At 39.5% G+C, this 12404-nt stretch overlaps 1 protein-coding gene across 2 annotated transcripts in view; it reads right to left on the bottom strand.

The window, feature by feature from the left end:
- The window catches only part of LOC128645873 (A-kinase anchor protein 17B), a 236323-nt gene that overhangs the window by 155936 nt on the left and 67983 nt on the right, over window positions 1–12404 (bottom strand). Inside the window, exon 1 of one of the 2 annotated variants that reach the window (XM_053699178.1) lies at window positions 2374–2616. The exons of the other annotated variant lie outside the window; for it this stretch is intronic. The gene's annotated coding sequence lies outside the window, so the exon portion shown is untranslated. Of the gene's footprint in view, window positions 1–2373; window positions 2617–12404 lie in introns of those variants that run through there. 2 annotated transcript variants of the gene reach the window in all.

The raw sequence follows: 12404 nt of genomic DNA, 5'->3' as shown, positions 1-12404 counted from the left end.
GAAACTCTGGAGGAGATACCCATCTTGGAATCCCTCAATGAGTCAAATTTTTCAAAAATATGAGTGTACAGCTCTGAAACCCCAATCAAGGGTGGTCTAATGCCTGGAGAAATCCAACACAATGCACCCAGGGACGGAGATCTCAAAAGATGAGAATCTATGGTTGTCCATGCCTTATTTTCTATTTTACCATGCTAATCCAAGACACGTTGGAGAGTCACCGCGTTATAGTACCTCTCTATATTAGGAACCCCAATGCCTCCACATCCCAAAGGTATGTACATAGTTGTTTTATTTATTCGGGGCTTAATTTTCCCCCATATAAATAGGTTAATTTCTAATTGAATGTTAGATAGAAAAGACTTGGGAAGATGTATGGGAATTGTCTGCAAAGTGTATAGTATCTGTGGAAATGTGGTCATTTTAACGGCCTGTATCCTACCCCACCATGACATAGGTTTGTCCCGCCATATTCTCAGTTCTGCTTTCAGCCTATTCAACAGGGGTACATAATTTTGTTGGTATAATTGGGTCGTTAAGGGTGTCAATGCTATACCAAGATATTTAATCTGAAGGGATTGTAATTTATATGGGCATTTATTTTTCAACTGCAAGAATTGTACATTATTCATTGTTTTTATTTTTTAATGTATTCACATACTAAAACTATATATTTATTTTAAGAGCACAACCCTTTGGTATTGATCTAGGCCCATTTCTGTATATTTTATGCCACCATTTTGACACCAAATGCAACCATATAAAAAAACAACTTTTTAAAAAAAAATTGGGTTTCTCACGATTATTTAATTATAACTATTTACATACCGCTTGTGCAGTCATAACACAGATGGATATAAAAGCTTCTCTGGGAAACAGCAGACACGCATGGCTTTGCCATTGCTTTATTTAATTAGAAGGCCGTTAATTGCAGCTGCACACCACAGTTCTGAAATTATCTGCAGTGGAGGGGTTAATCTTTTAGCAGTTAAGAATAATAGCATTGTAACGCAGCGATTACCCTTCCACCTGACAACTCCATGACCAATCAGCCCCCACCCACACTCCTCCCCACCATCTTAGGTACTGGCAGTCTGCCAGTGTGTAGTTTAGGGATTTTTTATTATGTTTACTATTATTATTATTTATTTCTGCAGTGTAGGGAACCCTCTTCAAACCTCCCACCTCCTTGACCCACAAACAGCTCTTCAACCCTCACCCTCCCACTAGTGGCGACCCTCCTAGTTTATATGCATTTTCTATTTTTTTTTTTTCTGTAATGCAGTGGTGCCCCCTACCGTTTGGTAGGATGACCCCTTTCCCAATTCACCCTTTCTGTAATGCAGCATCACATCCCTCCCAAACTTTATTTTCTACAATGCAGGGCCCTGTTAATTTCTCCCATACCTCCTCCTGCCGGCACCATGATTGTTACAGACAGTGCGTGAGGGGGTTAGTGTGTGTGAAACTCAGAATGCAGGAACAGATACTAGGGATGGGCAAATGTGTTTATATTCAAATTCGAATGTTAGAACAAATGTTATTGTAGAAATTCAATTTACATAATTGAATGTTGATAAGAACGAATATTCTTAAAAATTCTATTATTGAATGTTATTTAGTTTTCAAATGTAACTTTCGAATTCGACTGTGACATTCAAATTTGAATATTACATTTATAAAACACAGTTGTAGACTAGAAATACTTTTTCGAATTCGAATGTCACATTCAAATTCGAATATTACATTTATAAAACACAGTTGTAGACTACAAATACTATTTCGAATTCAAATGTCATATTCAAATTTAAATATTACATTTAAAAGACACAGTGTTAGACTAGAAATACTATTTCGAATTCGAATGCGACATTCGAATTTAGCATTCGAATATTACATTTATTAAACACAATTGTAGACTAGAAATACTATTTTGAATACAGTATTACATTTTGAAATTGAATGAATACATAGCTAAACATTCTATTATTCAAATGAATATTTTCGAATTTTATTGAAAAATTCGAAAACGAAAATAGAATGTTAGAATGTTATATAAACATTCGATATTTGATTCGAACGAACGAATGTATCAAAATTTGTTTTAAATTTTGAATTTTTAGAAACATTCGCCTATCCCCAACAGATACACAGAGCAATGAAAGTCTTTTTTAAAGCTTTACTGATTGATGATAAGCAAAAGAACAGTTGGTAGTTCAGCTTGGAGATCACAGAAACAGCAAGTTTGAACATAGGCCTTATATAAAAAAAAAAATTCAAGGTTCAGAAAACTTTAAATAGATTGCAGTAACTAAATTCAATAGACACAGATGCTTGAATTGAACAGTAAAGGGGGAGGATGCCACAGAATACCTGATAGGTGCAGCTGGTTTGAAGAAGGCTGTCATTGGTATGGTAGACACAGGTTTCTCAGCAGGCACAGGATACCCAGCGGCTACTGTTGATTAGACTGTCACGGGATACAAGATAGGTACAGCTTCAGGAACAAGGTGAGCATACACCAGGTATCAGGTTATTCTCCTTAGCTTTCAGGAACCAGGTGGGCATACGTATGTGTAAGGTAAGTATGCTTGGTCTCTGGAGCAAGGTGAGCATACACAGGTATCAGGCAAGTATGTGTGGTGTCTAGAGCAAGGTGAGCATACGCAGGTACAAGGTAAGTATGCTTTGGTCTCGGGAGCAAGGTGAACCTACACAGGCATCCCAGAGTGTTGGGCTGGGTGAGCAGGTGGGAATTCCTATAATTAGGACATGGCCCCTTTAAATCTAGGGCGGGCGCACAGAGAGCTGCAGCCACAGCTGAAAAGAGAAGCTGGAACGTTAGAGTCTCGGCGCCCCTCCACATGGGACGCAGAGATTGAAGCTGACAATCTCGGCATTCACCTAGGTTGGAGGACCGGTCGGGTAGTGGGACTTCCCAGGTAAGTACCCTTACAAGGTGACACACACAGTGTCACTGTTTATTACTATTTGAAGTCAGATGCCAGATTGCAACGGAGCACCAATCATGCTCTGTTACCATATGAAGACAGGTGCCTGCAGCCCAGGAACAGCTCTCTGCTGTTACTTTAAAACCGAGACTGCTGAAGCTTCCTGAAGCTGCAATGTATATATACACACACATTATGCGGTATGATGGACAGTATACCACATGATGTATATATACTTCTTTTTGACAAAAGGGGTTAAAGGTTTAGGCTCTGGCTCCTCTTGAAAGAGCCACACTTCTTAAAGAGACACTAAACACTTCATGCACTTCCCATATGTGTCCCATAATTTTGAAACTTATTACTGCAAGTATCTAAAGAAGAGTTGCTACAGATGTGCAAACACACCTGCATTGGAATGCAGTAAAAGCTAGATTTCAACATGGAGGCACCCATAACTAGAGGGAGGCAGGAATAACTACTTTATAGTCCTTATAAAAAGTATTTAATGTTTAAATTGCCTCTTACCGCTTTTGTACCACTATCATCAGGTACATTAGGAGATGTGCACTGTTGATTTTGACTTCAGATTAACACGCTGTTTGAAAGAAAGACACACTTAGCCAGAGAGTAAAGGGGGTAATTTCTCCTCTAAATAGTGGTATAAAAATGTCTTGCAAGTATGCATATTTTAAAAGGGACATGTAAAAACCAAAAAAAAGATCTAATATGTGAGATCATTTTACCAGACTATTGCTTGCATACAACTATGATTTAATCTGTGCTATATGCAAAGTTAAAGTGGCTCCAGAGCAGCAATGCACAACTGTGAAGCAGCTGAACACTTGTGATGAGCCAATGACAAGAGGCATATATGTGCAGCTACAAATCACCAGCTAACTCCCAGTAGTTATTGCAGTTCCTAAGCATACCTAGGTGTGTGTTTTTCAACAAAGGATACTAACAGAACAAAGAAAAATTTGATTACAGAAGTAAACTGAAAAGTCTATTAAAACTGCATACTCTATCTGAACCATGAAACTTTTATTTTGACTTTCATGACACTTTAAGGGATATGTATTTATATTTTCTATTGACTAGTTAAATAGGATATTTCAAGAAAAATCCTGTTTTAAAAATAAAAAAATAATAAATTTCAAGCATTTTATTTTAACAATTTCTCTTCTCACAACGTTTTGGACAACACGCAAATGGTTTACTGTAGGCCACATGCATTACTACACTATTGCATTACACAGAGAACAAACACAAACCTCAGCTACGTTAGCTCAAGTGTTAAATGTGTTCAAATCCCCTATCTTCTATACTCAGTACACCTGCTGCATCCCAATTAAAATTAACTGATCACTTGAGAATATTTTCACAAGCAACTAAATTAACTTACACACACAAAACACAGTATAAAAAAATAAAGCTGTGAAGAAAGAATGAAACATGATACTTCACAACCTTTTTAGAAACTAATACCAAAACACAAGTTGAAAATGCATAACTACAATAGATTAAAATTAAATCTTTATAGAATTAATAAAATTTCATTCAAATGTTAAGTGTTTGTCGCAAATACAAATTACAAAAGCAGAGCAAGATCACATACATACAGATACTTCCTGATGAAGAAACAAACAGCTCCTCTTCCTGGTCACTTAAAAGTATATTTGCTGAGAAATTATATCATGCGTCTCCTGAAGAATGGTGTACTTTGTATTCTATACCATGTGCCAAAAACAAGACACCAAAGCAAACAGCAGAATAAATAAAAACAACAAACTGCTGATATATTTAGCGCTTGGCCTTATTACAACCATATGTCTGCTGTGTTCATACTAGAAACACTGTATGCAAAAAGACTACGGAACATAAATTCAGGATATCCTGTCAGAAATCAACTTCTCAGCTCTGAGGATTGAAACTATATATATACTTGATTGTATGCAAACTATCCACTTACAGAGGATTTTAGTAAAGGTTGCTAAAGCACAAAACTATAAAATATATCATATAACAAGAACTAAGTAAAAGAAATAATCACTGGTATGACATTTCCTCTTAACAACAAATATTTTTGTTTATAACCATGTGATATCTAGGGTCATGTGACAATCACTTAAAACAAGCAATTCTAATTCTTACAATAAGAGTCCTAAAGTGTATACTGGTTTATTTTAACAGAAAAGTTAGTACACTTTCTTCACCCCTCTATTTTAATTCTATAAACTGTTGTGAGTGTTCAACGTTTTTAACCTACCATCAAATCATCTAAAGGGCCATGATATTACTGTTGATTTAATAACTCCTTGACTTTCAAATGAGAGGTCTTTAGGGTATATCAATATATTTTTTGCTTAGAGATACAAATTCAGTATACTCCTTTCATAATCCTAATTAAGATAAATAGTCGTTTATGCAATTGGCCTTATTTACATGAACCACTGGTGTAAGGGTCAGATGATCACTCATTTAAAATGTAATGGTTTTCTTTACAGTGAGGGATCACATAACTATATGGATTTAAAGATGGCTGAGAAAGCAAAGCAGTGTGTCATAGTCTTCCAATATTACTACTGGTTGACTAATCGGTTTAGAAACGGTAGAAACTGCCACTTTCTCATCAACTACATGATCTACAGAGGTTACACAAATTTGAAACAGCAGATCCTCTACTTTGAAATAAGAGGGCCCTTTAGGTTGCAAGGTTATGGGCTTTTTTGCCTAAAGACTGCAGATGTGTAAACATATGTGGGGAGCATTTGCCCCCTTTTGACCCTCTCTTAAACATCTACTGTATGATTATAAGAAATGAGGAAGAAGGGAAACTGCATATTAAGTCCTGGTATATATTAGTGTGCAAATGTGTAGGAGGTTGCAGATGTGTCATTTTATTACTGTACTTTTTGTGTGTGTGTAAATGACCATTCAAAAACAAGCAATTCATTTTTCTTTATGAAATTAAAAGTACAAATTCATAATGTATTGATTGTATACTCTGGCATATAGGAGTGTTTGTAAAAAATATTGTTCTAAGTTACTTTTTTTATTATTATTATAGATATGTTCCATACAATTTAGTTGCCCTGTAGATTTACAAGGATAGAAATGACATCTGTACACAGTGGCAGATAATTACAGTGTGTGAAGCGATGGGTTACTGTGGATAATTATACCATATATTCCCCAAGGATTAAATTGCCACATCTGCAGTTTACTTATTTGATATATTATTTATTTTTAAACCAAAAAAACATTTTATTCTTTTAAATAATCCTTTTTTTAATCAATATTTGTTTTTTCACTAAACTGAAATTGTGATGGCTTAAAATATCAGTTGACTACTGTTTTTTTTATTTTTAAAAAATTACATTAAAAACAAAATAATCTACAAGAACTCAATAAAAGATTTTAGCATTATGTTTTTTGATTGAAAACAAAATGATTGAATCTTCCCAGGAAAATGTAATAAATAGTTTAATCAAATGTACCCTTATTCACAAGACAGGCGCAAACACTGAACATGTGCATTTTGCTACTGACAAAAAAACTAAAACTGAAATGCTACAGTAATTAAAATAAATTTGAGACACATATAGTGATCTATCTATATTTAATTTTTTATCAAATTGCATGAAAACAGAAATATTCCTAACTGCCTGCCCTAATTAAGAAACATTTAAAGAACAAAAAGATAGCATACAAATGGTATCATTCTTTCATTTTTAAAACAGTTGCTACTAATTTGTTCCTATTTCACAGTGTTCTGAAGAAGAAGATATAAAAATGTGCTTACCTGCTGCATTTCCTTATTTTGGGCTACATTAGTGGTGCCGACGGTTGGAGCACTGAACAGGTGGGATGCATGTAAGCACTGCTTCCTGCTTTTGCTGAAAATGCAGCTAATATTAGTTTATGAAAAACTCAGGGGGTTTACCCACACTAGAGTCAATTTACTGGCTCTCGCCTTACAGCAAATTATCTCTTGCTATTAAATAACTCTTTACATGCTGACAGGTTTTGTACTATGTTCATTTAGCACAGCTCCAACAGATTCAGAACTGCACTATTAAAAAGGTATGATGTATAGGTAAATTTATTTTTGTCTCAAACATACATTATTTTTCTTTTGTTAAACAACACTACATTATAGTTTAACTCCTGGATTCCCAGTGTTGAACCTGTGGACACTGTGAAGCCTACCTGACACGTCTGTGTGCGTTTGTTTTGTAACACAGGGTTCTTCAAACTTTTTCCCCAAGACTTAGTGCCATGATACCACATACTTTCGCGACCCTATTTTTATGCTTGGGGGCCGATTTATCAAGTGTCTGGCGGACATGATCCACTGTAGTGATCATGTCCGCCAGACATCAATAAATGTAGACAGCATACGCTGTCCGCATTTATCATTGCACAAGCAGTTCTGGTGAACTGATTGTGCAATGCCGCTCCCTTCAGATTTGCAGCCAATCGGCTGCTAGCAGGGGGTGTCAATCAACCCGATCGTATGAGATCGGCAGGATTGATGTCCGCCACAGACACAGTCATTCAACACACAGACCACACACACACCTTCTCCTACAACACAAACACAAGTCACGACCCAGTAAACATGGTGTAGCGAACTAGTAAAGGGCACCAAACCCGTGGTTTGAAGAACCCTGTAGTAGTGAGTATGTGCAAAGCAAACATTTAGCAACTGATCAACAAGGAGAAAGTATATCAGAATCAGGTCTCTCAAAGCAAACAAAAATGATACTGATGTTTTTAACAGTGACATGTTCTAACTCCAACTGGGTGATACCCACAACATTTTCCAAAACTCTTGATATTCCCTTAGAAATAAAAAGTTTGACCTTCTGGTCTGAACCATGGCATCAATTCAAATTATAAGTGGTTCCTCAGACACTATTATTTCTCAACCATGCAATATATGATTTCTTATTCCAGGAAGTAACTGATTTGATACACACAGGTTTAGTTTGGTATCCATTGCATGCTACTAAGCCCCCATTCTGCTTTACAGCAACTGATTTTCAATTATATCTTTCAAGCAACACAAACGTAGGTGCCTTAGGTACCTTTATAATGAAGTAAAATAGAATTGATAAGTTTATGGGATCTTTATTTGTCCCAGATAAGGATAAATCGGCACCCTTATTTTTATCTTCAATACAGAAGATGGCACAAAGAAGTTAAAAAACAGAATTTATGCTTACCTGATAAATTTCTTTCTCTTACGGTGTATTCAGTCCACGGATTCATCCTTACTTGTGGGATATTCTCAATCCCTACAGGAAGTGGCAAAGAGAGCACACAGCAAAGCTGTCCATATAGCTCCCCTCAGGCTCCGCCCCCCCAGTCATTCGACCGACGGTTAGGAGAAAAAGGAGAACCATAGGGTGCAGTGGTGACTGTAGTTATAAAATTTGAACCTGACTTAAATGTCAGGGCGGGCCGTGGACTGAATACACACTGCTTGCAAAACCTTTCTCCTTAAAATAGCCTCCGAAGAAGCAAAAGTATTGAATTTGTAAAATTTGGCAAATGTATGCAGTAAAGACCAAGTCGCTGCCTTACAAATCTGTTCAACAGAAGCCTCATTCTTGGAAGCCACAGCTCTGGTAGAATGAGCTGTGATTCGTTCAGGAGGCTGCTGTCCAGCAGTCTGATAAGCCAATCGGATGATGCTTTTCAGCCAGAAGGAAAGAGAGGTAGCAGTCGCTTTCTGACCTCTCCTCTTACCAGAATAGACAACAAACAAGGATGATGTTTGTCTGAAATCTTTAGTTGCTTTTAAATAGTATTTTAAAGCACGAACCACGTCAAGATTGTGTAAAAGTCGTTCCTTTCTAGAAACTGGATTAGGACACAGAGAAGGAACAATAATTTCCTGCTTAATATTCTTATTAGAAACCACTTTTGGAAGAAAACCAGGTTTGGTACGCAAAACAACCTTATCTGCATGGAACACCAGATAGGGTGAATCACACTGCAAATCAGACAATTCAGAGACTCTTCAAGCAGAAATTGGCTACTAAGAAATGGCTACTAAAAACAAAACTTTCCAAGATAATAACTTAATATCTACGGAATGTAAAGGTTCAAACGGAACCCCTTGAAGAACTGAAATAACCAAATTTAGACTCCAAGGAGGAGCCACAGGCTTGTAAACAGGCTTGATTCTAACAAGGGCCTGTGCAAACACCTGAACGTCTGGTACAGCTGCCAGGCGGTTATGTAACAGAATAGACAGAGCAGATATCTGTCCCTTTAAGGAACTAGCTGACAGACCTTTCTCCAATCCTTCTTGGAGAAAAGCCAGTATCCTTGGAATCCTAACCTTACTCCACGAGTAACCCTTGGATTCACACCAACTAAGATATTTCCGCCATATCTTATGGTAAATTTTCCTTGTGACAGGCTTTCTGGCCTGTATCAAAGTGTCTATAACTGATTCAGAGAAAACACGCTTAGCTAGGATTAAGCGTTCAATCTCCAAGCAGTCAGTTGCAGAGAAACTAGATTTGGATGCTTGAAAGGACCTTGAATTAGAAGATCCTGCCTTGATGGCAGTTTCCATGGTGGGACCGATGACATGTCCACTAGGTCTGCATACCAAGTCCTGCGTGGCCACGCAGGCGCTATCAGGATTACCGAAGCCTTCTCCTGTTTGATTCTGGCTATTAGCCGAGGGAGAAGAGGAAACGGTGGACAGACATAAGCTAGACTGAATGACCAAGGCGCTATTAAAGCATCTATCAATGCCGCCTTGGGATCCCTGGATCTGGATCCGTAAAGGGAAAGTTTGGTGTTCTGACGGGACGCCATCAGATCCAATTCTGGAATACCCCATAGCTGGGTCAGCTGAACAAAAACCTCCGGGTGGAGTTCCCACTCCCCCGGATGAAAAGTCTGACGACTTAGAAAATCCGCCTCCCAGTTGTCTACCCCTGGGATGTGAATTGCAGATAGATGGCAGGAGTGATCCTCCGCCCATTTGATGATCCTGGATACCTCCTTCATCGCTAGGGAACTCTTTGTTCCTCCCTGATGATTGATGTACGCTACAGTCGTGATGTTGTCCGACTGAAATCTGAGGAATTTGGCCTCCGCTAGTTGAGGCCATGCTTGGAGCGTGTTGAATATCGCTCTCAGCTCCAAAATGTTTATTGGGAGAAGAGATTCTTCCCGAGACCATGTACCCTGAGCCTTCAGGGAGTTCCAGACCGCACCCCAGCCTAACAGACTGGCGTCGGTCGTGACAATGATCCACTCCGGTCTGCGGAAACTCATTCCCTGAGACAGGTGAACTTGAGACAACCACCAGAGAAGAGAGTCTCTGGTTTTCTGGTCCATTTGTATTTGAGGAGATAAATCTGCGTAATCCCCATTCCACTGCTTGAGCATGCACAGTTGCAGTGGTCTGAGATGAATTCGGGCAAAAGGGACTACGTCCATTGCCGCCACCATTAAACCAATTACCTCCATGCACTGAGCCACAGAAGGCTGAGGAATGGAATGAAGATCTCGGCAGGTGTTCAACAGTTTGGACTTCCTGACCTCTGTCAGAAAAATTTTCATTTCTACCGAGTCTATTAGTGTTCCCAGGAAGGGAACCCTTGTAAGCGGGGACAGAGAACTTTTTTCTACGTTCACTTTCCACCCGTGAGACCTTAGAAAGGCCAGAACAATGTCCGTATGAGCCTTGGCTCTGTGGAAAGACGACGCCTGTATTAATATGTCGTCTAGGTAAGGTGCTACTGCAATGCCCCGCGGTCTTAACACCGCCAGAAGGGACCCTAGCACCTTTGTGAAAATTCTGGGAGCGGTGGCCAACCCGAAAGGAAGGGCCACGAACTGGTAATGTTTGTCCAGAAAGGCGAACCTTAGGAACTGATGGTGATCTTTGTGGATAGGAATATGTAGGTACGCATCCTTTAGATCCACGGTAGTCATATATTGACCTTCCTGGATCATCGGCAAGATTGTCCGAATGGTTTCCATCTTGAAAGACGGAACTCTGAGGAATTTGTTTAAAATCTTTAGATCCAGGATTGGCCTGAAAGTTCCCTCCTTTTTGGGAACTACGAACAGGTTTGAGTAAAAGCCCAGTCCTTGTTCTGCAATTGGAACTGGGTGTATTACTCCCATTCTTAGGAGATCTTCTACACAGCGTAAGAACGCCTGTTTCTTTGTTTGGTCTGAAGACAAACGAGAACTGTGGAACCTTCCCCTTGGGGGAGAATCCTTGAATTCTAGAAGGTACCCCTGAGCAACTATTTCTAATGCCCAGGGATCCGGAACGTCTCTTGCCCAAGCCTGAGCAAAGAGAGAAAGTCTGCCCCTACTAGATCCGGTCCCGGATCGGGGGCTACCCCTTCATGCTGTCTTGGTAGCAGGAGCAGGCTTCTTGGCCTGTTTACCCTTATTCCAGCCCTGCAGAGGTTTCCAGGTTGCTTTGGGCTGGGAAGAGTTATCTTGCTTTGCGACAGCAGAGGTTGCAGCTGGTCCGCTCCTGAAGTTGCGAAAGGAGCGAAAATTAGCCTTGTTTTTGGCCTTAAACGGCCTATCTTGTGGAAGGGCATGACCCTTGCCCCCAGTGATATCTGAAATAATTTCTTTCAGCTCTGGGCCGAAAAGAGTCTTCCCCTTGAAGGGAATATTTAACAGTTTTGTTTTGGACGACACATCCGCCGACCATGATTTGAGCCAAAGCGCTCTTCGCGCCATGATGGCAAAACCTGAGTTTTTCGCCGCTAGTTTAGCTAACTGGAAAGCGGCATCAGTGATAAAAGAATTAGCCAGCTTTAGAGCATGAATTCTATCCATGACCTCATTGTATGAAGTCTCCCTCTGGAGCGACTACTCCAGGGCCTCGAACCAAAAAGCCACTGCAGTAGTTACAGGAATTATGCAGGCAATTGGTTGAAGTAGAAAACCTTGCTGAACAAAAAATTTCTTCAGCAATCCTTCCAATTTTTTATCCATAGGATCTTTGAAACACAACTGTCGTCTATTGGTATAGTTGTACGCTTAGCAAGTGTTGAAACTGCCCCCTCCACCTTAGGGACCGTATGCCACTCGTCCCGCCTGTGGTCATTTATGGGGAACATTTTCTTAAAGATAGGGGGGGACAAAGGGTACACCTGGTCTCTCCCACTCCCTAGTCACAATATCCGCCACCCTCTTTGGGATCGGAAATGCCTCAGTGTATACGGGGACCTCTAAAAACCTGTCCATCTTACACAATTTTTCTGGGACCACCATGGGGTCACAATCATCCAGCGTAGCTAAAACCTCCTTAAGCAGTACGCGGAGGTGTTCCAGCTTAAATTTAAACGCTAAGGAATCTGAATCTGCCCGCTGAGAAACTTTCCCTGTATCAGAAATTTCTCCCTCAGACAGACCTTCCCTCACCGCTACTTCTGAGTTTTGTGAGGG

Source organism: Bombina bombina, chromosome 1, assembly GCF_027579735.1.
Source record: "Bombina bombina isolate aBomBom1 chromosome 1, aBomBom1.pri, whole genome shotgun sequence".
In the NCBI taxonomy this organism is placed as follows: domain Eukaryota; kingdom Metazoa; phylum Chordata; class Amphibia; order Anura; family Bombinatoridae; genus Bombina; species Bombina bombina.
Note: the sequence above shows the minus strand (reverse complement) of the source record. Positions and strands in the feature narration are given on the sequence as shown.